The sequence below is a fragment of the Heterocephalus glaber genome, unplaced genomic scaffold, assembly GCF_053883595.1.
Source record: "Heterocephalus glaber isolate CG9 unplaced genomic scaffold, H.glaber_assembly_v1.0 deba00001497, whole genome shotgun sequence".
Classification (NCBI taxonomy): Eukaryota; Metazoa; Chordata; class Mammalia; order Rodentia; family Bathyergidae; genus Heterocephalus; species Heterocephalus glaber.
This window is the reverse complement of record NW_028258320.1, coordinates 41235496-41257606: the sequence shown is the minus strand read 5'-3', so window position 1 is coordinate 41257606 and position 22111 is coordinate 41235496. Positions and strand designations below refer to the sequence as shown.

The window sequence follows — 22111 nt, the reverse complement described above, 5'->3', positions numbered from 1 at the left end:
AGGCTGATTTCCTGACCCCTTCTTCCAACATTCTCACCTCTGCCAATACCATCTCCTGCTGAACAGCCTGAACACAGACTTGGTTTTCCTAATCTTTTCTCTCTTTTTATCTTCTCTGATCATTTGTATATAGAGTTATGAGGAGGCCTTTGCATGCAAGTGACATGAACCTTGACTCAAGTACCACAAACAATAAAGAAAATCTATTATCTCACTATATAAACCCCAACGTAGCATGTTGTCAAAGTTAGCTGGTTTAGTGGCTTACATTCAGGTTATTTCTATTTTCATTCCACTATCCTCATTACTTTTGATTGTCCTTGTGCTAATTTATTTTCTGATTATGGAATGGCTGCCACAATTTCCAGGCATCATGCACAGAAACAATCCATCCACCAGAAGAAGGAGGCCATCTCTTCTTGTTACTTCTTTTTTGTATTGGGGATTGAACCCAGAGCTTTTCACTGAGTTATATCCTCAGCCCTTTTTAAATTTTTTATTTTGAGAAAGGATCTGGCTAAGTCACTAAGATATCCAGACTTGTGATCCTTTCTGCCTCAGCCTCCCAGATTGCTGGGATTATAGGCATGTGCCACCACATTCAGCTGTGTAACCTTTTAAATGGGTGAATAAACCTTTCCCAGAAGCTCTTTATACCCTCCACCAAAGATTTGTAGACTTCGACCAGAATTAGTCTCTATGCCTGTGGATGAATCATTCTCTGGTGGGGAAACAAGACTGTCACACTCCCAAGCAACCACCCAGGATTTAAAAGAGGTGTAGCCTGCTGAAATGCAAAGGTATATAGAGGAACCAGATTCTTTTTGTTTTTTCATTAAGTTTATTGGTACGTTTTAGGTATACAACAGTTACATTCATCATTGGGAACTTGTACCTTTACATGCCATATCTTGGTCCTTATTTTTTCCCCATTTCCCTGCCCTCCCTTCAACCTCTCCACACCTCCCTATTTACAAAGACTTTGTTTCCATTTTTTCCTTTTCTCATATTTTTCCTTTCCCTTCTTTCCTTTCCCCTACCCCTGGCACTTTCCCTACACCTCTAGACCTTTTCTTCCTATTTCACATCAATTGTACACTTTGATCCTTATTTACACTTTTAGTTTCTCACACCAGAGAAACTATTCAGTATTTACATGTGTGTCCTCTTTATTTCACTTAAGAGTATTGCCTCAATGTGCATCCACTTAGCTATAAATGTCTCTAGTTTCTCATTCTTTATGGCTGAGTAGTACTCCATTTTATAAAAAAAACACATTTTCTTTATCCAGTCTCCAGTTGATGGGAACTTGGGCTGTTTCCAAGCTTTAGCTATTACAAATTGTGCTGCTATGAACATGGGTGCACATATATCACTGTGGTATGATTCTTTTAATTCTTTTGGGGAAGATATCCAGCAAGGGAAGAGCTGGTTCAAATGGGACCTCTAATCCGAGATTTTTGAGGTATCTCCATATTGATTTCCCCAGTGCTTGCACCAGTCTACACTCCCACGAACAATGGAGAAGGGTTCCTTTCTCTCCACAACCCTGCCAGCATTTGTTATTGCTTGATTTCATGATAGCAGCCATTCTTTCTGGGGTGAGGTAGAATCTCAGTGTTGTCTTCATCTGCATCTCGCGAATGACCAGTGATGTTGAACATTTTTTCATATGTGTATTTGCTGCTCTTACTTCTTTGTCTGAGAAATGTCTGTTCATTTCAGATGCTCAGTTTTGAATTGAGTCTTTAAATTTGGGGAGTCTGATTTTTTAAAGTTCTTTATATATTCTAGATAGTAGTCCTTTGTCTGAGGAACACCTGATAAAAATTTTTTCCCACATTGTAGGTTGACTCTTAGCTCTATTGGTGGTTTCTCTTGTAGTGCAGAAGCTTTTTAATAAGATGAGATCCCAGTTGTTGATTCTTTGTGCTAGTTCCTGTGCTACTGAGGATTTGTTCATAAGGTCTTTTCCTATGTCAATGTCTTCGGGAGTTCTATCTAACTTATCTTCCAGCAAGTTTAGTGTTGCCATTTTAATATTTAGATCTTTAATCCACTTCGATTTTATTTTAGTGCATGGTGAAAGATAGGGTCTAGTTTTGATCTTTGGCAGGTTGAAATCCAGTTTTTCCAACACCATTTTTTAAAGAGCTTTCTTTCCTCCAGTGAAGATGTTTGGCTCCTTTGTCAAAAATGAGGTGGCTGAGTATGTCTGGAGTTGTTTCTGCATCTTCTAATCTATTCCACTGATCCTGTGGTCTGTTTCTTTGCCAGTACCATGCTGTTTTTATCACAGTGGCTTTGTAGTATAGTTTCAAGTTGGGAATTGTGATACCCCCTGTCATGTCTCTGTTGCCTAGAATTGCTTTTGCTATTCTAGGTCTCTTCTTGGAGGAACCAGATTCTTAGTCTTTACCCCAAATCAGCAAATATCCAAGTAAAAAATAGCTACAGTGTTTCATTCAATTTATTCATAAAGTCCTAGCTGTCTGAGAAGCTCCCCAATCCCTTTAAACTACTTTTTGGGAATTTTTTTTTTCTAGAATTTTGAGTTGATCTTTGTGTTAGTATAAATCTGCCTCAAGCTGCTCTATTACATTCAGAAATGAAAATCGTCCTTGATCTTTGATTATCTCTGTATAGTTTCTTATTTCAAGTCCTTGGTTGTCTCAGAGATTCTCCAATGTTGTCAAATGATTTGGGGGGATATTTTACATGGCTGTTCTAGTACTCTCATGAGGAGCATTAGTTTGCTGAAAATTTCTCTGCCATAATTCTACTCATTTATAATCTTACTCATTGTATCTTAAATAAAATAACTTACATAAAGCATTTAGTCCCTGCCTCATCCCATGTGAATTTCTTCTAAGAACAAGGGCATAAGTATATTTTATTATGGTAAAAATTTAACAGCATAACCAGGATCCTCAACCAGATGGAAAGCTATTTCAACTCTGCCCTCTAGAAGTATTTTATGGGTTAACCTGGTCCCTAAAAAGTCTGATAGTGTGTCCAAAGTTACATCTCATACAACAAGCCTGTCTCTTTTAAGCATCATGCCAGAAATCTGAGCCAGTAAAGTAAAGCAGGAAAGATATAAAAATTAAATTGGAAGCAAAATAATAAAATTGGCATTATTTATAGGGAATATATTTACCTGTGTAGAAATCAAAAAGAATCTACCATTAAATTATTAAAATAAATATAAGAATTTAGCAAGATTGTTGGATATAAGATTATAATAGTCTACAAGATGGTCCCAATGATCCCCACCTTCTGAAATTATTTTAAAATACTCTGACAATAGTAGCAATAATATCAAATTTCTTGGGGTAATGTAACAACATTTTCACAATATCTTTATAGAGTAAATTATTAAAAATATACTGAGGGACATTTAAAGAGACCTACAAATTAAAATCGATTTCATATTTATGGCTAGAAAGTCTGAATATCATAAAGAAATTTATCAGTAAGATACAAAGTCAGGGATCAACAATTTCCAGTGGAACAAAATATGGAGCCTAGAAATAAGCCTACATCTATATGAAGGTGTGGCTATGACAGAGCTAGAAATGATGTTAAATGGGAAGAGAATGAACTTCAAAGTTATTGGTACTGGAGGAAATAGTTGCCCACATGGGAAAACATGAAACCAGGCCCTTACCACATGCTTTGCATGAAAGGCAGATCTGGGGAATTAATAAATAAAGATGAAAGGAAAAGCTTTTAATAATTTTTTTGAAAAAGATACAGGGGGCTTTTAGAACCTTTGCACTGGAAAGGGTTTCTGAAATGATAAAATACAAACCATAAGGAAACAATTGATAAGTTTAACCACATTAAAATGCAGCAGACTGAGGATGTAGCTCAGTGTCAGAGTACTTGCTTATCCTGCATGAGGCCTTAGGTTTAATCCCCAGTATGTTAAAGCAAACAGCCAGCCAAATAACAAATAAATTATAGATTTTTTTACATTATAAAGATAAGATAAAGAAAGTAAAAAGATTAACTACAAACTTGGAGAGATATAACTGACAAAGAATTAGTAGAATTAGTATCTAGGTATGTATTAAACTTCAATATTTAATAAGACAAATAATATAAGGAAAACAGGTAAAAAGTCTTGAATAGGCATTTCACAGAGGGGAGAACTTCAATGGCCAATAAACATATGAAAAGATTCTCAATCTCATTAATAAGCAAGGAAATGCAAATTAAAATTACAATGCGATACTACTCTTTCACCTCAACCTGAGAGGCTGCTGTAAATAGCAAGTGTTTTTGAGCTTGACAGTGGATCTCACACCCTTCTGGTGAGGTAATAAGCTGGTGCGCTCCCTTGGGAAACAATTTAGCATTGTAAAGTTGAAGAAGCATAGCAATTCCACTTCTATGTATATACCCTACAGAGAAACCCTTGCCTGTGTATATCAGGAGATATGTAAATTTAAGTGTCCTTTGCAGAAGCAAAAACCAACATGAATGCCCACTAAAGGTAGATTGGATAAATAAATTCTATTATATTATTTCCATGGCATATAAACAATAAGCAAAGAAGAATAGCAGCTACTCCTGCCAACATGAATGAATTTCACAAACATAAAATTAAGCAAAAAGGACAAGTTGCAGGTAATATGTACAGGATGATTCATTTACATAAGATTCAAAGCCACACAAAACTAAATAATCAGCTTTTAATGAATGTATATTGCATATATATGAAAAAAAATAAAGGGTGACGAGGTGATAATAAATAGAATTTGGTTTAATGATTACTTCCAAAGGAAGAGGATAGAAGAAATTGGGAGGGATACAAAGTAGGATCCAAAAGTATGCTAATGTTTTCTTTCTCGGCAAACATTTCTTGTATATAAATTATACACATATTATTTCATGTAAATACAGTAGACCCTTCACTTATGTACTCGATTGGTTCCTGAGGGCTGCTTGTAACTCAAGTTGGTTGTAAGTCAATACAGCTGAGATCTGGATGTTTACCTGGGAACTCGCTATAGATAACAAGAGGCAGAATTAGGTCCATTAACCTAATTAACCCAAGTTATTTTTATGTCGGCCTATCATAACTTGAGGGTCCACTATAATATTTTAAAATAAAAATTTAAACATATTTTATTAGTACCTACAAACACAATTGGAATTTTCCATTTTGTGTCTTATTTTTTTCTCTCTAGGTTTTTGAGGGGAGGGTTGGGGTAAGAGTGATCTCTTCCCTGTACAACCCTTAAGAAAAGTACATTATTGGCCGGGGTCCTGAGTTGCACGGAAGACGCCGAATCAGCCCACTGCAGACAGGCAGGTCTGTGCACGCCCTGCCTGGGTCCTGGGTCACTGGGAGGACGCCGAGTCAGCCTGCTGCAGACAGGCGGGTCTGTGCACGCCCTACCGAGGTCTTGAGTCACGCGGAAGATGCCGAATCACCCCGCTGCAGACAGGCAGGTCTGGCCACACCCTGCCGGGGTCCCCAGTCGCGTGGAACACACTCCGAATCAGCCCACTGCAGACAGGCAGGTCTGTGCACGCACTGCCGAGGTCCTGAGTCACGCAGAGGACACCGAAGCACCCCACTGCAGACAGGCAGCCACCTGATTCCCCATTACCAAGGCGCAGAGGACACCAGACCACCAGACCAAGGTACTGAGTCCCACTGTTCCTGGCCCAGAGGTAGGGGCTTCTGAGCCGTTGTCCCACTGCTCCTGGTCCAGAGGAAGGGGCTTCCCAGTCACCATCCCTCCCGCTGCTCCCAGCCCAGAGGAAAGGGCTTTTGGGCCACCTTCTCTCCCACTGCTCCTGGCCCAGAGGAAGGGGTTTCCCGGCCACCATCCCTCCCAATGCTCCCAGCCCACAGGAAAGGGCTTTTGGGTCACCATCCCTATCACTGCTCCCGGCCCCTGTCCCACCTCACCCAGCTCAGAGGAGGTAATCTGTGCAGGCGCTAACAGCCCCCCGCCCTAGTCGAAATGAGAAAACACATAAATAAGTCTCAAAACCATACTTCCAGATCACCTACAGCAACCCCAAAGGGAAATGAGATGGAACCCTCTGATACTCAACCACCTGGACCCACTGAACTGGCAACAAAAGGGGATCTGGAAAAAAATGAAATCAGAAATAATTTCTCAGATAACAGGAGAAATTGTGCCCCTAGTGCAAGACATGATTAATAAATCTAGAGAGGAGCTGAGGAACATGATGGAATCCCAACATAAGAAACAAATGGAATCCATAAAACAGATGCAAATAGATTTCCAAGAGATGAAAAACTCCATTGAAAATCTACACAGCAGAATGAGCCAGTGTGAGGACAGAATTTCAGATATAGAAGATAAGATTGCAATTAGTGATCAGGAAAAGAAAAATGGCTTCAAAATTATAAGGGAACATGAGAAATCAATCCAGCAGCTGCTAGATGATGCAAAAAAGAATAACATAAGACTGATTGGGCTCAATGAAGAAGTAGGAGAGAGTGCAGATGACATAAAAAATCTCTTCACAGAAATAATGGCAGAAAACTTCCCAAGCAGGGGAAAAGAGCTTGACATACAGATAAGTGAGGCATATAGGACTCCAAATAGCCTTGATCAAAAAAAATGTACACATAGGCATATAATTGTTAAGATTCCAGAAACACAACAGAAGAACAAAGTTCTCCAAGCAGTCAGAGAAAAGAAACAAATCACATACAAAGGAAAGCCCATCAGAATCACAGCAGACTTCTCAACACAAACCATCAAGGCAAGAAGAGCTTGGAGTGACATATTCCAAGCCCTAAAAGAAAACAGCCTCCAACCCAGATTGATGTACCCTGCAAAACTATCTTTCAAAATGGATGGAGAAATAAGATACTTTCATGACAAAGAGCACCTTAGGAACTTGGTGAATACCAAACCAGCACTCCAAAGAATTTTACACAATATCCTAGGAACAGACATTGAGGATCACAACCCCAGGAAGCAAAGTAGAATGAACCCATCTGGCATGACAAGAAATTAAATGTAAAGGGGGAGAACCCAACAAAAACAAAAAGTCATGGCAATGACAAGTCAATACGTTTCAGTTATAACCATCAATGTTAATGGTCTCAATTCACCAATCAAAAGAAATAGACTGGCAGAATGGGTCAAGAAGCAAAATCCAACAATATGCTGCATACAAGAAACACACTTAATTCAAAAGGAAACTCATAGACTGAAAGTTAAAGGGTGAAAACAATACTGCATGTGACAGGAACCCGAAAAAATGCAGGAGTAGGTATCCTCTTGGCAGATCAAGTAGATTTCAAACCAACACTGATTAAGAGAGACAAAGAAGGACACTACATCCTTGTAAAGGGAAGAATCCAAGAGGAAGAGATGACAATCATAAATATCTATGTACCAAACACTAGTGCACCCAACTGTATAAAACAAATACTAATGGACATGAAAAGCCATATATGCACTAATACAATTGTAGTGGGGGACCTCAACACCCCACTGTCACAAATAGATAGATCAACTAGACTAAAATTAAGTAATGAAATACTAGAACTCAATTGAACTCTTGAACAAATGAACTTAATAGATGTTTACAGAGTCTTCCACCCCACAAAATCAGAATACACATTCTTCTCAGCTGCACATGGGTCATTCTCCAAAATAGACCACATACTCACACATAGAACATGTTTAAGTAAGTGCAAAGGAATTGAAGTTATCCCCTGTATATTATCAGACCATAGTGCGATGAAATTGGAGATCCATAGCAAAAGAAACTCAAAAAATTTCATAAGCACGTGGAAATTGAACAACACACTTCTGAATAACCAATGGGTCACAGAGGAAATTAAAGAAGAAATCAGACAGTTCCTTCAATTAAATGACAATGACAATACAACATGTCAGAATCTATGGGACACAATGAACGCAGTCTTATGAGGGAAATTCATAGCAGTGGATACTCATATTAGGAAAGCAGAACGAGCCCAATTAAACAACCTGATGCTGAACCTCAAGCTTCTAGAAAAAGAAGAGCAAGACAACCCCAAAGCTGATACAGGGGAAGAAATTATAAAGATCAGAGGAGAAATCAATGCAATGGAGACTAAGAGAATGATACAAAAAATCAATGAAGCCAAGAGTTGGTTCTTTGAAAGAATCAACAAAATTGATAAACCTTTAGTCAACCTTGTCAGAAAAAGGAAAGAAAAGGCCCAAATCCATGCAATTAAGAATGAAAAGGGTGAAATTACAACAGACCCAGCAGAAATCCAGAGGATCATCAATACCTACTTCCAGAACCTATATGCCAATAAGATGGACAACACAGAAGAAATGGACAGATTCCTAGATACATATGAATTACCAAAGTTGAATGAAGAAGACCTAAAAATTCTGAACAACCCAATATCAACCAATGAAATTGAAAACGTAATTAAAAACTTATCACCTAAGAAAAGCCCGGGCCCTGATGGCTTCACTGCTGAAGTCTACAAGACATTTAGAGAGGAATTGCTGCCACTACTGTTTAAACTCTTCAATGAAATTGAAAGGGAAGCAATACTCCCAAATTCATTCCTGGAAGCAAGCATCACCTTGATCCCAAAGCAGAGAAAGACCCAACTGAAAAAGAGAACTATAGGCCAATCTCACTAATGAACATGGATGCAAAAATCCTTAATAAGATAATGGCAAACAGAATGCAGAAGATCATCAAGAAGATCACATACCCTGATCAAGTGGGATTCATCCCAGGGATGCAGGGATCGTTCAATATATGAAAATCAATTAATGTAATACACTATATCAATAGAGCCAAGGACAAAAACCATATGATTATCTCCATAGATGCAGAAAAAGCATTTGACAAAATCCAACATGCATTTATGATAAAAACCCTACAAAAAATTGGAATAGATGGTCTCTACCTCAAACTGATAGAAGCCATCTATGAAAAACCAACAGCCAATATCATACTAAATGGTCAAAAACTGAAATCCTTCACACTAAAATCAGGAACAAGACAAGGATGTCCACTATCACCACTCTTGTTCAATATAGTTCTGGAAACATTAGCCACAGCAATTAGACAAGAGAAAGAAATAAAAGGAATAAAGATAGCAAATGAAGTCAAATTGTCATTATTTGCAGATGACATGATACTCTATATAGAAGACCCCAAGAATGCCACCAAAAGTCTTCTAGACTTAATAACCAAATTCAGTCAAGTAGCTGGTTACAAGGTCAACACACAAAAATCAATAGCTTTCCTCTACACAAATGACAGACTCACTGAGAGAGAAATAGGACAAATAATTCCTTTCAAAATAGCATCCAAAAAACTGAAATACCTAGGAATCATCCTAACGAAAGAAATCAAAGACCTCTTCTCTGAAAACCATGGCACTCTGAAAAGAGAGATTGAAGATGATATCAGAAAATGGACAGACATCCCCTGCTCCTGGGTAGGAAGGATTAATATAGTGAAAATGGCCATCCTTCCAAAACTGCTATATAGATTTAATGCAATTCCAATTGAGATCCCAGCATCATACTTCATAGACCTCGAGAAAACAATCCAAAAATTCATTTGGAATAAGAAGAGACCCAGAATAGCAAAAGCAATTCTAGATAACAGAGACATGGCAGAGGGTATCACAATCCCCAACCTGCAACTCTACTACAAAGCTACTGTGATAAAAACAGCATGGTACTGGCAAAGAAACAGACCTGAGGACCAGTGGAACACATTAGAAGATGCAGAAACAACGCCAGGCACACTCAGGCATCTCATCTTCGACAAAGGAGCCAAACACCCTCACTGGAGGAAAGATAGCCTCTTTAATAAATGGTGCTGGAAAAATTGGGCTTCAACTTGCCAAAGATTCAAACTAGACCTGTATCTCTCACCATGCACTAAACTAAAATCAAAATGGATTAAAGATCTAAATATTAAAATAGAAACTCTGAACCAGTTGGAACAGAGGTTAGGTAGAACCCTTGAAGACATCGGTGTAGGAAAAGATTTTATGAACAAAACCTCAGTTGCCCGTGAACTAGCACAATCAACAAGTGGGATCTCTTCTTATTAAAAAGCTTCTACACAGCAAGAGAAACCACCAGCAGTGTGAAGAGACAACCCACAATGTGGGAAAAAATCTTCACCTGCTCTTCCTGAGACAAAGGTCTCCTATCTCGAATCTATAAAGAACTTCAAAAGATTAGATCTCCCAAATTTAAAGACCCAATCCAAAAATGGGCATCTGAAATGAACAGACATTTCTCAGACAAAGAAGTAGAAATAGCGAATAAATACATGAAAAAATGTTCAAAGTCACTGGTCATTCGAGAGATGCAAATGAAAACAACACTGAGATTCCACTTCACTCCAGAAAGAATGGCTGCTATCATGAAATCAACCAATAACAAATGCTGGCAGGGCTGTGGGGAAAGAGGAACCCTGCTCTACTGCTGGTGGGAGTGTAGACTGGTACAAGCACTGTGGAAATCAGTATGGAGATACCTCAAAGAACTAGGACTGGAAATCCCATTTGACCCAGCTATTCCAGTGCTGGGGATCTTCCCCAAAGAATTAAAAGAATCATACCACAGTGATATATGTGCACCCATGTTCCTAGCAGCACAGTTTGTAATAGCTAAAACTTGGAAACAGCCCAAATGCCCATCAATTGGAGACTGGATAAAGAAAATGTGGTTTTTTAATAAAATGGAATACTACTCAGCCATAAGAAATGAGAAATTAGAGACATTTATAGCTAAGTGGATGCACATTGAGGCAATATTCTTAAGTGAAATAAATAGGACACACATGTGTAAATACCGAATAGTTTCTCTGGTGTGAGAAACTGAAAGTGTAAATAAGGACTAAATGTAGAATAGGTCATGTGAAATAGGAAGAAAAGGGGCAAAGGGGAAGAAAGTGGGAGGGCTAAGGGAAAGGCTAGAAGGGAATGGGATTAATATGAGAAAATGGAAAAATAGGAACAAAATCTTTGTAAATAGGGAGGGCTGGATGGGGTTGAAGGGAGGGCTGGGCAAAGGTGAAAAACAAGAACCAAGAGAGACTATGTAAAGGTGCAAATTTCCAATGATGAATGTCATTATATTGTATACCTAAAATGTAGCAATGCTTAGAATGAATAATTGATAATGTAAAATAGGAAGAAAAGGTCCAAAGGGGTAGGGGTAGTGGGAGGCACAGGGGAAAGGAAAGAAGGGAAAGGAAAAATGCTGAGAAATGGAAAAAATGGAAATAAAGTCTTTTTAAATAGGAAAGGGTGGAGGGCATGAAGGGAGGGCTAGGAATGGGGAAAAAATAAGAACCAAGATGCATTATATAAAGGTACAATTCCCAATGAGAAATGTAATTGTGTTGTATACCTACAATGTACCAATAAAAGAATTTAATACAAAAAAAAAAGAAAAATACATTATTTTAGAATATCTGGATGTTGGAAGCATTATTTTGGCAGCCTTAGGACATTGCCTGAATTCATGACAATAGACTATTTTGTATACTGGTCCTAACCTTTATAATTTTTGAGACACCAGTTAGCATTAAGTTGAGTAGAAATTTCCAGTGCACTCTCACTGCTGGAGAGGACATAAGGATAAAAGCTAAATTATCACGTGTTTCTGTAAGAACCAGCTATTCTAGGTTTTCAGTGCTTCTAACCAAGATTCTAGGTAATCGCAAGAGCAGTCCTGTTTAACATGGTAACCACCCTCCCTTAACATTCTGCATAGCATCCACATAATAGAAAGCCCCTGTTTTGGTACTACCATCTACACCTGTAGGCATCAACATCCCCTGCCCTTCAGATTCTTAACTCAGTCTCCCATCCTTTACATTAAGAGTTCATCACACCAGGGTAGACAGAGGCATCTTCTTATCTTAGGAACAGTTCCAGGAATCCTGTTATGTCACTGTCTAGGTTCAGTGTGTTTGACAACAATGATTAGGGCACACTTATGCTAAAAACTTGCCATTACAGCAACAAAATGTATAGATGCTTCATTTCACAAAAGGAGAGTCACAGGATAGGAAGTAGGGGCTCCTGGCCATTTGCTTGTACAAGCTTTCCATAGCCTTTTGCTTTATTCACAATCTATGAATGAATCAACTGCTCCTGTATTAAAGGGTATTAAATGCTGACCAGGTTCAAAGTAATTAAAACTGACTGTAACCTGAGATACACAAAGACTCAAGCGTTCAGTTATGTACCTGGTTAGATGATGCAACCTTCAAAATCGATCTTTTATATGCCAGGCAACAACTTGCTTGTTCATGTGTCTCTTTTGAATTTATGATATTCTCTCTCTTCCTTGTGGTAGCTGACACTCTCCGGTCCTGACTAGTGCAATCATGTGAAATCAGACCTATCATCTAGCCACATCTTGATTTTGTTGCTACCAAAGTCCTGACTAATAAAAAAACAGACAAATTCCCAAAGCAACCACCTTGGTAACAAACAACAAATATCCTTAAACTATTTTTATGTAGACTATCATTGTCAAAATTGTTTTGCATCTTAGAGTTAATGTTGGAAGTAACTCCTATTGGCATTGAGACATCATTTGAGCTGTTACTATGCTGACAAGGCTGTTGCAGGTGGCGATAGCCATGATTTAGCCTGTGATTTAAAATATGATATGATAGGAAAGTAGATTCTCCTATTTCTTAAAGGTGGAAACTGCATTTTTTTTTTTTTTGAAATGGGGTAGCTAAATTGCCTAGGCTGGGCTCAAACTTGTGATCTTCCTGCCTCAACCTTCCAGGGTACTGGGATTATAGGTATGTGTCACCATGCCTTTCTGGAGACTGCTTTACAATGGTATTTTGTTTTTCCAATATCCAGCGTCTGACTTCTCACTACAAACATGTTTCTACTTTGTGTTCCTCAACTACTGTATGAGTTGAAATCTGGAAATAGGGTTAAAATCAGTGTCTTTATTGCAGGCAACTGGATGAATTGAAGAGATTAAACATGTTAATTTTCATAAATTTGTGGAAACTAAAAAAATATTTCTTATTTTATTTAAGCATATATAATTTTAGCTAAGAGCCTCAGAGAAAGAGTTCTAGATAGTAGGGAAGATGAAGAGGGCAGAATAAAAGATGACTTCATTGTTTTACCTTGGGACATGGGGAAACGATGGTTCAATCAGTTCAAGAAGAGAATTTTGTGAAATTTGGAAGAAGAAATATTGTATTTCTGCATATACTGAGTGAGACAGAGTAGTATCCACAGACAATTATTCTACAGATAATTGGAAATGCAGACGAGTTTAGAGCTGGACATATACATTTGTAGGGCACAGAGCGGGAAAAAATTATCTAAGAAATTTGCCTCCTCCTAACTCCTGTGCACTTGTCTCTCAGTTCTACTTTTGGTGTTCAACCAATAACCAGGACACTACCTCAGTGTCAACCTTTAGTGGAGTGAGAAGTCCTCGAGGCCCAGGGGATATGTTCCCTCCTGGACCCTGTGGTTTTTTCCCTCCTAGACTATGCTTACAGCATCCCTGAAGCTGGAAATGCTTTTCCAAATGTTGGGTCCCACCTCCAGTGCCCATGTTGTCCTTTGATCTGAGTATGGCATCTTGAGGATGGCCTACCTTACCAGTGGCTGCACTTTGGGATCTGAAAGGTGGCTTTTTGGAGGATGGTGGTGGGGAGCTGCATGTGGACAAGGTTGGGATATGTGGGCTGGAGTGTCCACTGCATGAATGTGGGCTACCCAGAACAGCAAGATGAAGCCAGGGTGGGCAGAGAAGGGAACTGGTTGGGTTGGAGCCTTCATTTTGTGTTTTCCCCCTGGGCCCTGTGGATGTTAGGGTCTTTCAACTCCACTCAATCTTCCACATTTCAGTCCTTTAGTTGCTTGAGGATTGTTGACATTCTTCTATCCACCTCTATAATCATTTTTTTGTTTTGTTTTGTTTACCTGCTATAAAACTCTCAGCTGAGTGTGCTGCTCCTTTCCCACCCCTCTGCCCCACACTCTTCCCCAGCCTGGTTTCTTGTTTTAGCTGTCCCCCATTTGTCTCTTAAAGGGTAGGGTGGGGCAGTCTGACTGGCAGTTATAGAAGGTATTGAGAAGTCATGGGCATGTGGGATGGAAGCAGGCCTCTGCAAGGTTTTACAGGTTTACCTTGGATGGGGAGTAGAGACCCACTCTTGGGGTGATATTGAAGAAAGACTGAAGAGTTTTGTCTTTGAACTTCCTTTATGGAGAGGCAGTGTGTCCAGGAAAAGCTGGGGGCTTCTAGAAGATAGCTGACAAGCCCACCAGTGGGGAAAATGATGGAATCACTGACTGTACTGTCAGAATTGCTGGAACTGCGAGCAGGTGCCTGGAAAACTTTGGCTACTGGGAGTTACCACCTCCTTTGGTCCCGAAAGGATTAATATCATATAACCCTGTATTTACACACAATATTAACATATCAAAAGCAACTTAGAAAACCTAGAAAGGTCGATTAGGTAATAAGATCCCAGTCCAATCTGCCAAACTAGAACTTGGGAGAAATTTTACCACAAAGTAACTAATGTGCATCATTCCTTTTTGTCCTTTTTTTCACTCTTTGGCTGACTTCTCCTTTGTTCCTCAAGTCAAAGCTTAAGTGTCACTGCCTCAGATCAGTCTGCTTTGACTGCCCAATCTCTACAGGTTTTCCTGGCTTTTCTCTCTTATGTTTTATTTCATCAAATGTTGAGTGCTATGAGGTGCCTTTGTTAATGTGCCGGTCACCAGATTAAGAGTTTTATTTACATTTTCTAATTTTAATCCTATAAGGTATGCACTATTATCATCATTTTACAAATAAAAAAAAACAAGGCACAGAAGGGTTAAGTGACTTGCCCAAGATTACATAGTTAGTAAGGGCCAGACCTGGATTTAAGTCCAAGGAGTATGATTCCAGAGCATGAGCATTTTTTGTTCTCTTTCTTCATCACATGTCTCATAATGATATAGGGTGTTGAGTGAGACATTTTCTGCTATTTTGGAATGGGTGTCAAGGCCCAAAGGTGACATGAAAGGTGCTAAGCACTTCACATTTTTAAAGAGCAGTCTCAATCAGTCTTTAATGATTGATGTGGGAGAACTGTTGGGAAAAATCATGGACTTTTCCCATTCCCAGGTCTATAAGGAGAAAGCTGAGCTAGAGAGGGGGTGGGATTCTCAGAGTCCTCAGTTTGAGGGAGGTACAGAGCTCCTAGAGAGAGAACTCATCCAGGGGCAGGTGAATCTTTTACTCTTCTAGGTCAGGAGATGGGGACATGCTAAGGGAATCATTAGCATCACATTTCGTGGCTGACCCAGGCAACAGTCCTGCTGCAGGCCGTGCACTAGGAAAAGAAACAGGTCTAAGAGAAGGCAGGGCTGAAAAAAGGAATGTTGATGGGGCAGGGTCTCTTCTAAGGCCTAGCATGGCTGGCAGGTTGAATTTTCCATGGATGGAAAGGACACTGAGGAAAATACCAGGCCTGAGAAGACTTGGCTGGCTGCCACCTGAGGTGCCCAGTCTGTGCAAGAGAAGCTGTCCTGCTGCAAGGGTCAAGGAGACAGCAGGTGGTAAGAGCTGGGGTGAAAAGGAAATGCTCAGCCCCACTTTGCTTTTCTACCCCTAGTGCAGAGGGAGTCAGCCAGGAAGAGGTAGGTAGGGAGTCCTGAATAGGCTCCACCCTAGCCCCTCCCACAGCAAGTCTTGAAGGGCAGAGGCCTTTAGACAAAAAAAGATATGGGATGAGAGTTTAAATTGGTTTGGAATAAATTTGAATAAGACAAATACTGGACAACCTCATTTATATGTAGAATCTAAAAAAGCCAAACTCATAGGAACAAGAGAGTAGAATGGTGATTAGTCTTAGGGAGCTGGAGGTGGATGAGGAAAGGGAAATGTTGGCCAAAGTGTACAAAATTTCAGTTTCACAGGATAAATAAGTTCTAGTGACCTTTTGCCCAGTGTAGTACCTATAATTAATAGTAATATATATTCTGAAATTTCTAGGAGAGAGATGAATGTTCCCACCACAATGAAATGATAAGGATGTGAGTGATGGGGTATATGCATGTATTAAAACACCACATAGTACCCCATAGATATATGCAATTATTATTTGACAATTAAAAAATTTAAAAAGTTTTTAAAAGATATACATGGCCTGAACCAAAAGCAATTTTTTATTAGCATGGGTTGAGGCTTACTGTTTCAAGGATAAGAACTTTGAAAGTGTGAGTATGGGGTACTCAGTCCCCAATTCTGCATATGAGACTGAGGAAGAGGCACTTACAGGACTTTTAAAATATGTGATGTAGGGATCAGGTAAAGGGTACATATGGGAAAGGGCTTTGCAAACTACGAAATGAGGAAAAGTGTAAAGATTTATACACTTAGAGGCAGAACACTGCAAGAGTTAACAGTGGGCCTCTGGTAGGCTCAAGGTCTTATTGGTTTACTTATAGAAAAGCCTCGGGGAGTAGAGAAGGAGAAGGAAACAAAGACTATGTTTCTGTGTAGGAGTGTTTGTGTACATGCGTATGAGTAAGAGAGACAGAGAGAGAGATTTGCAGGTTCAGCTGTTTTCCAGGCTTCCGTTTAGCAGATACTCCCCACTATCTTCCTTATCCCTCCCCTCTCTTCACTTCCTGATCTCCCAGCTGTCTTACTGGAACCCCCTCTGGCCAGTTCTGTCTGGACACCTTGTCTGATCTTGAGCTATCACTCAGTCCTTCCGGGGTACTGCCTCAGCTAGGGAGAGCCAAGTTTTGGCAGAGGCCTCCCTGAAAATAATTCACTGTGAAAGCTGGGCTTGTTCTCTTCAGAGGGTGAAGCAGGCTACAGAGAAGGAGGAGAGCAGCCTGACTCCAACCCTAACTTCACTCCCTCACAAGGACTCTGGAAACTACCCTTCTGGTGCCTGGGATGACCTCCATCCTTAATGAAATGGGAGAAACAGAATGTCAAGACTTGTTTCCTTTCCAAATAAAAACACACCGAAGAGCATTTTAATTCTGCCTGGCAAGCATGGGGTGGGGGGAGGAGGAGGCTGACTCACCCTTTCTTGGCCATTTATCTGGGAACTTGGCCCACACTACTTTCTCCATGAACTTGAAGGGCAAAGTGTCACTCTGGGAGAAGGCACTGCAGTTTTTCCAAATGTAAACCTTGCCACACTTAGGGTCTTTATGTGCAAGGTCAGTTGTGTTCACTGAATGTTTGTGTTTAGAGGGAACTGGGGAGGAGCCACCAAAGAAATTTCAAGTATGACCCTGCTGTACTCCAGGGCCTAGTCTCAGTACAATAGAAAACAGAAGGAATATTTTAAACGCTAGAAGTATAAGGAGTTGAATGAAAGGAGGACACCTTAAGAAATGGGTGCCAGGGAATGGGCTTTTAAGAAAATATTTTTAGATATTTGAAATACAGCTTTATTCTGGTTCTAAATGAAAAGGAATAGGGATGACAGTAACAAACAAGATTTCACCACTGAATATTGTGATATGACTGTAGCACTTATATTTGAAACTCAAGAAGGAAACAACTGCTTTCCAAACAGCTAAATATGCGGGTCCAAAACAATGAAGGTTTAACTGCCACATTCATGCTGAGAGCCCATTCATTTTCTCCCGCATCCCCAAGATGAAGCACAGGTCTGTCCGTTTAGCTAGATAATAAGTGGGACACACGTGGCACTGCTGATATCACAGGACAGCTTCTAGAAAACCAGGTCACCATCCTCATCTAGGAGAGCAGTGGTCTGAGCAACTTCTAAATCGCGCTCATACCGTGCTGCCAAGGCTGGGTCCATGTCAACCTCTGGTGGGGCAGAAGTGGTCACGGGGGACAAACTCCAAGTTCAGGTCTCCGATGAGCTTTCTGGAGAGCCAGAGGAAGGGCTTCTCACAGTTGTAGCTACTTTTGGCAGAAATATCATAGTATTGAAGATTCTTCGTCTGGTGAAATACAACAGATTTTGCCTTCAGTTTCCTGTCCTTAACGTCCATTTTGTGGCCAGTGAGGTTGTTCTCACACACTCGCACAGATCTCTGTGCCAGCTGGGCATGCTCCTGTAGGTAACTCTTGAGGTCATGTCGAACATGACAACAGCCCTCAGCCTGGATCGCAGCTCGCTGAACGTCTCCTGGCCAGCCGTGTCCACACGTTGACCTTGACGGGGTCCCGGTTGTCATGGAACACGAGCAGGTACAGCTCCATGCCTGGCGGGAACACTTACTTCTTCTCGAACTCGCTCATTGAGTGGCGCTTCCCGAATGTGGTCTTACGGGTGCGGCCGTTGCCCACCAGCAGCGATCCTGTGGAAAGGCTGGAGCTCGCAAAGGCCACACAGCCTTGAAGGTGCGGAAGTGGGCGTCGTCCAGGGATGGGGCCACAGCGCGTGGGATGCCCCCAACCGCCCCCCGGGGTCCCCAACAGCCCGCCGCGCCTGGCACTGCTGCTCGGAAGTGGACTCTAGGTTGGAGATATGAAGGATGGTAGAATTTGGACAAAGAAGGCAAAAGAGCATGAGAAAGGCAAGAATTGGCAATGATCATGGTGTGGTGGGGAAGCAGAGATAAATGTGTTTGGCCATCAGTGCTGGGGCTTCGGTGAGTTTGAGATGATATGGGTTGGAGAAAGTACTCCTTTGTTCTCTAAGGAATAGGGAGATAGATTAAAGTTTGTCTTTACCTAGAAGCAAAGCGATGAGAGCAGAGGGTCAGAAAGCTTGGCCAGGATGGCTGGAGGAGAGACAGAGGGAAAAGGTCAGTCAAGGAGACATTGTAGAAAAGCGGGTGAGAAGAGAAAACCACTTGGGCAGGGGGGGTGTGGGGCTGATTAGATGTCAGGGGAAGAAGGCAGCCCCAGCTCTTCTGAGGAAGCTGTCTTGGGGGCCTTGCTTCAAGAAGAGTCTCTTGACTGGGCTAGCTGGCCCATAATTGTCCAGCTAATGAACAGCGGCTTTCTGCTTATGTGAATGACCCACAGGACAGTGCTGGACACAATATGCTCTTGGTGGCTCCTAAGCAACACAAGGGTATAATAACACCTATGGCTGCCTGTTTCCAGTTGTTTGTTTTGTAGTGAGCAGTGATGGCCAAGATTTGAAAGTCAGTGGGCATGTTTTTATTTGGCTCAATGAATGGGTTTTTGATTCTTTATGGGAAATCCAATTTTCAGAATTTCAATTACTCTTTCATCAGACAGGACTCATGTTTTTATGGACCTTTTTTGAAGAGTTAGTACCTGAACAATGATGATTTCTGAGCAGTCAAAATGGTGGGTGAAGAGTGCACACCAAAGTTTATTATAAAGAGACATCTCCCTTAAGGATCCCCTAACTCAGATCCTATTTACTATTACTTTGCACACAATTCTAACCAATTTACCTTCTTGGGTCCTAGCTTACAGAACAATGGAGGGTTGTTTTAGGTACTTTCTCATTGCTGAGACACAGTGCCCAACCCACACAATTTAAAAGAGGAGAGGTTTATTTTTGACTCACAGTTACAGTCCATGGTTGGCTGGCTACAAGCCAGAATGGCATTGTGAAGGGTCTGGCAGAGGAAAGCTGCTCATATCATGTGGCCAGGAAGCAGAGAGAGATGTGAGAGGCCAGGGAGGGAGACATACCTTTCCAGGTCATGGCCCCCGTGACACTCCTCAAATCAGGCCCCATCTCCTAACAGCAAGTCAGCATCCCAGTAATTCAGTCACCTTCCAAAAGCCCTGTCTCTGAACACAAGAGGCCTTTGTGGGACATACTTGATCCAAACCATAACAAGAATTAAAAATGGTTAGTGCGTATCAAAAGAGAGTGTGTGTGTGTGTGTGTGTGTGTGTGTGTGTGTGTGTGTGTCATGGTGGTTGATGGTCACACTGGAAACGGTGAAATGCAATGGTTATTAATCAGATAGAAAAGGATGAGATAATGTAACTTAAAAATCGTCTAAAAGCATACCCAACTGGCACTCCTGAATGTCCAAAAATCTAACCCACAAGGGCATTTCTGCATGGTTTAATCAATGAGCTTCACAATGATAACCTTAAATTATGATGAGAAGCTTAAATTATTTTTCAGATACTCTTTACTGAGACTAGGAAGAACATAACCTTTTTCAGAATGATTTCAATCTTTATGAGAAGTAATAAGCTCAAATGCCTTCAAGAGCCAGCAGGTAATGTCAATTAGGGAAGTGGACCAGATATATATAGTAGAAGGGGTGGCATGTCCAAAGACATGGAAATTCAATTTAAAAAATGCTGTCAGCGCTGGTTGACACACACATGCCAGCTGGATTCAGCCACTAGGTTGCCACTGTGAGATTCCTGGTCTAAGTGGCTAAGTTTCAGTGCTGGAATGGTTTTGGGAAGTCCTAAATGGGGAAGAGTTTGCTTTCTAAGTGCAGATAACTTGGTCCTAAATAATAAGTATTTCACCGGCTTAGCAGAGAATATGTCAACCTTTTCGTTGTCTTTAGTTCACGAGGCCAGGAAGCAGATAGTTAAACAGAAGCATTTGTGAGTCATTTTTCTTTAGAGGTCTCAGATTTTGAAGATAGTGAAAATCAGCACTGGAGAGTTTTTCTTTAATTTCTGTCTTCTTCTGAGCAAACTAGCAAACAAAACTCAAATGTCTCAAAGGGCAACTATAAATATGATCATTCCTTTCTCTAGAGAAATCCTGTTTCTAAGAAGTCAATTTTTCCTGTCTTCAAATCATCTTACAGATTGTACTAATATCAGTTACTGAATTACATTCAGATTACATTTGCTTGGGGGAATCAAGAATTGCAGCAGAATTGAATATCTCCTAGTAGATTCTTTGCTGTATGTGGGGGATCTAAGAAACCTCCGCCAGTAGAGCTCATAGCCAGAGTTAATATTTATTTTCACTGTCACCAGTCATAAAGCTGTGGTTCTTATTGGTTTTCATGTGAATTTGTTTTCACAAAAACAGTGTGTGTGCAGTGGGATCTGATAAAGCCTTCCTACAAGAAAGAACAACATTCTAAAGTCTGACTTGCTTTGAGAAATCCTTGGCCCTAAATTCCAGTTGGAAACATATTTATATCTGGGGCTGAAAAAGACTGAGTCTGGGTAAACAAGCAAAGGAACATGAAACTGAACTCTAAGGAGAAGAAATGCAGCTTTAATAAATGGCAACCTGATTTGGAAAAGAGATGCCTTTATTTAAACACCATCCTGGCCAAGTGGAGTGGGATGAAGGCTTTGCAGTGGGTTCTTGAGCATACCTGAGGTAGGGCTTTGAATTGCAATGGATCCTTTCAGTGACCACTAAATTAATCCTTTATCAAAAAGCCACCAGAATCTGAAAGAAAGTTTTCATATTGAAAAGAGAATATATTTGGAAAAATTATTTGAATCTATTATGTAACTCTGAAGAATTTTCCTCTTTAGGTCAACATTTCTGGTGTTTGAGCTAACCTTGCAGTGCCTTAAAACAGAAGGATTCAACTTGGTTTCAATCCTTTTTGATCTTGATGTTTTAAGGAGCCACAATATTGTTGGAATGTAGTCCATGTTTTCAATTTAAATGTATGCATATTGTCCTTCTGATTTGTGCTTTTGGAGATAACAATACAACCTTGTACAAATAACAGCCACTAGGATTATCAACAGCTGTTTGTCTGTGTTCATTGTGGCTTCAAATTAGGAATGAGTCAAAATGGATAAACCCAAGACTTGTAGGTTTGGCAACATTCTTGGTTGACATTAATTAATCAAGGGGAAGGTGGTTTTCTGCTTTGGGTCACAACTCATTTTATAACCTCTGTGAGAGTAGAAGGGAGGGGTGGTGACTACAAAGGGCTGCAGACAATCCTTGCTGTACGTCTATGGTGCTTACCAGTTACTGAGTGCTGACTGTGTGCAAGCACTTGGTGAGGCCACAGAAGTTCACAAGTGTGCAGATGCAGGTACAGTCCCTGCCTTCACAAGGCTCACAGTTTGGTGGGAGAATGAGGCATTAATCAGACACTCCTGCATAATAACTGTTTAATTATAAACTGGCATGAGGGTCATGAAGGAAGAGGCATTGATGTTAGGGAAGTTCCACAGGG

General features: G+C 40.5%; 1 pseudogene; it reads right to left on the bottom strand.

Annotated features, from left to right (window-relative positions):
* Positions 1–17469: 17469 nt before the first annotated feature.
* LOC101705457 (GTP-binding nuclear protein Ran-like) lies at positions 17470–21572 on the bottom strand (annotated as a pseudogene).
* Positions 21573–22111: the final 539 nt, after the last annotated feature.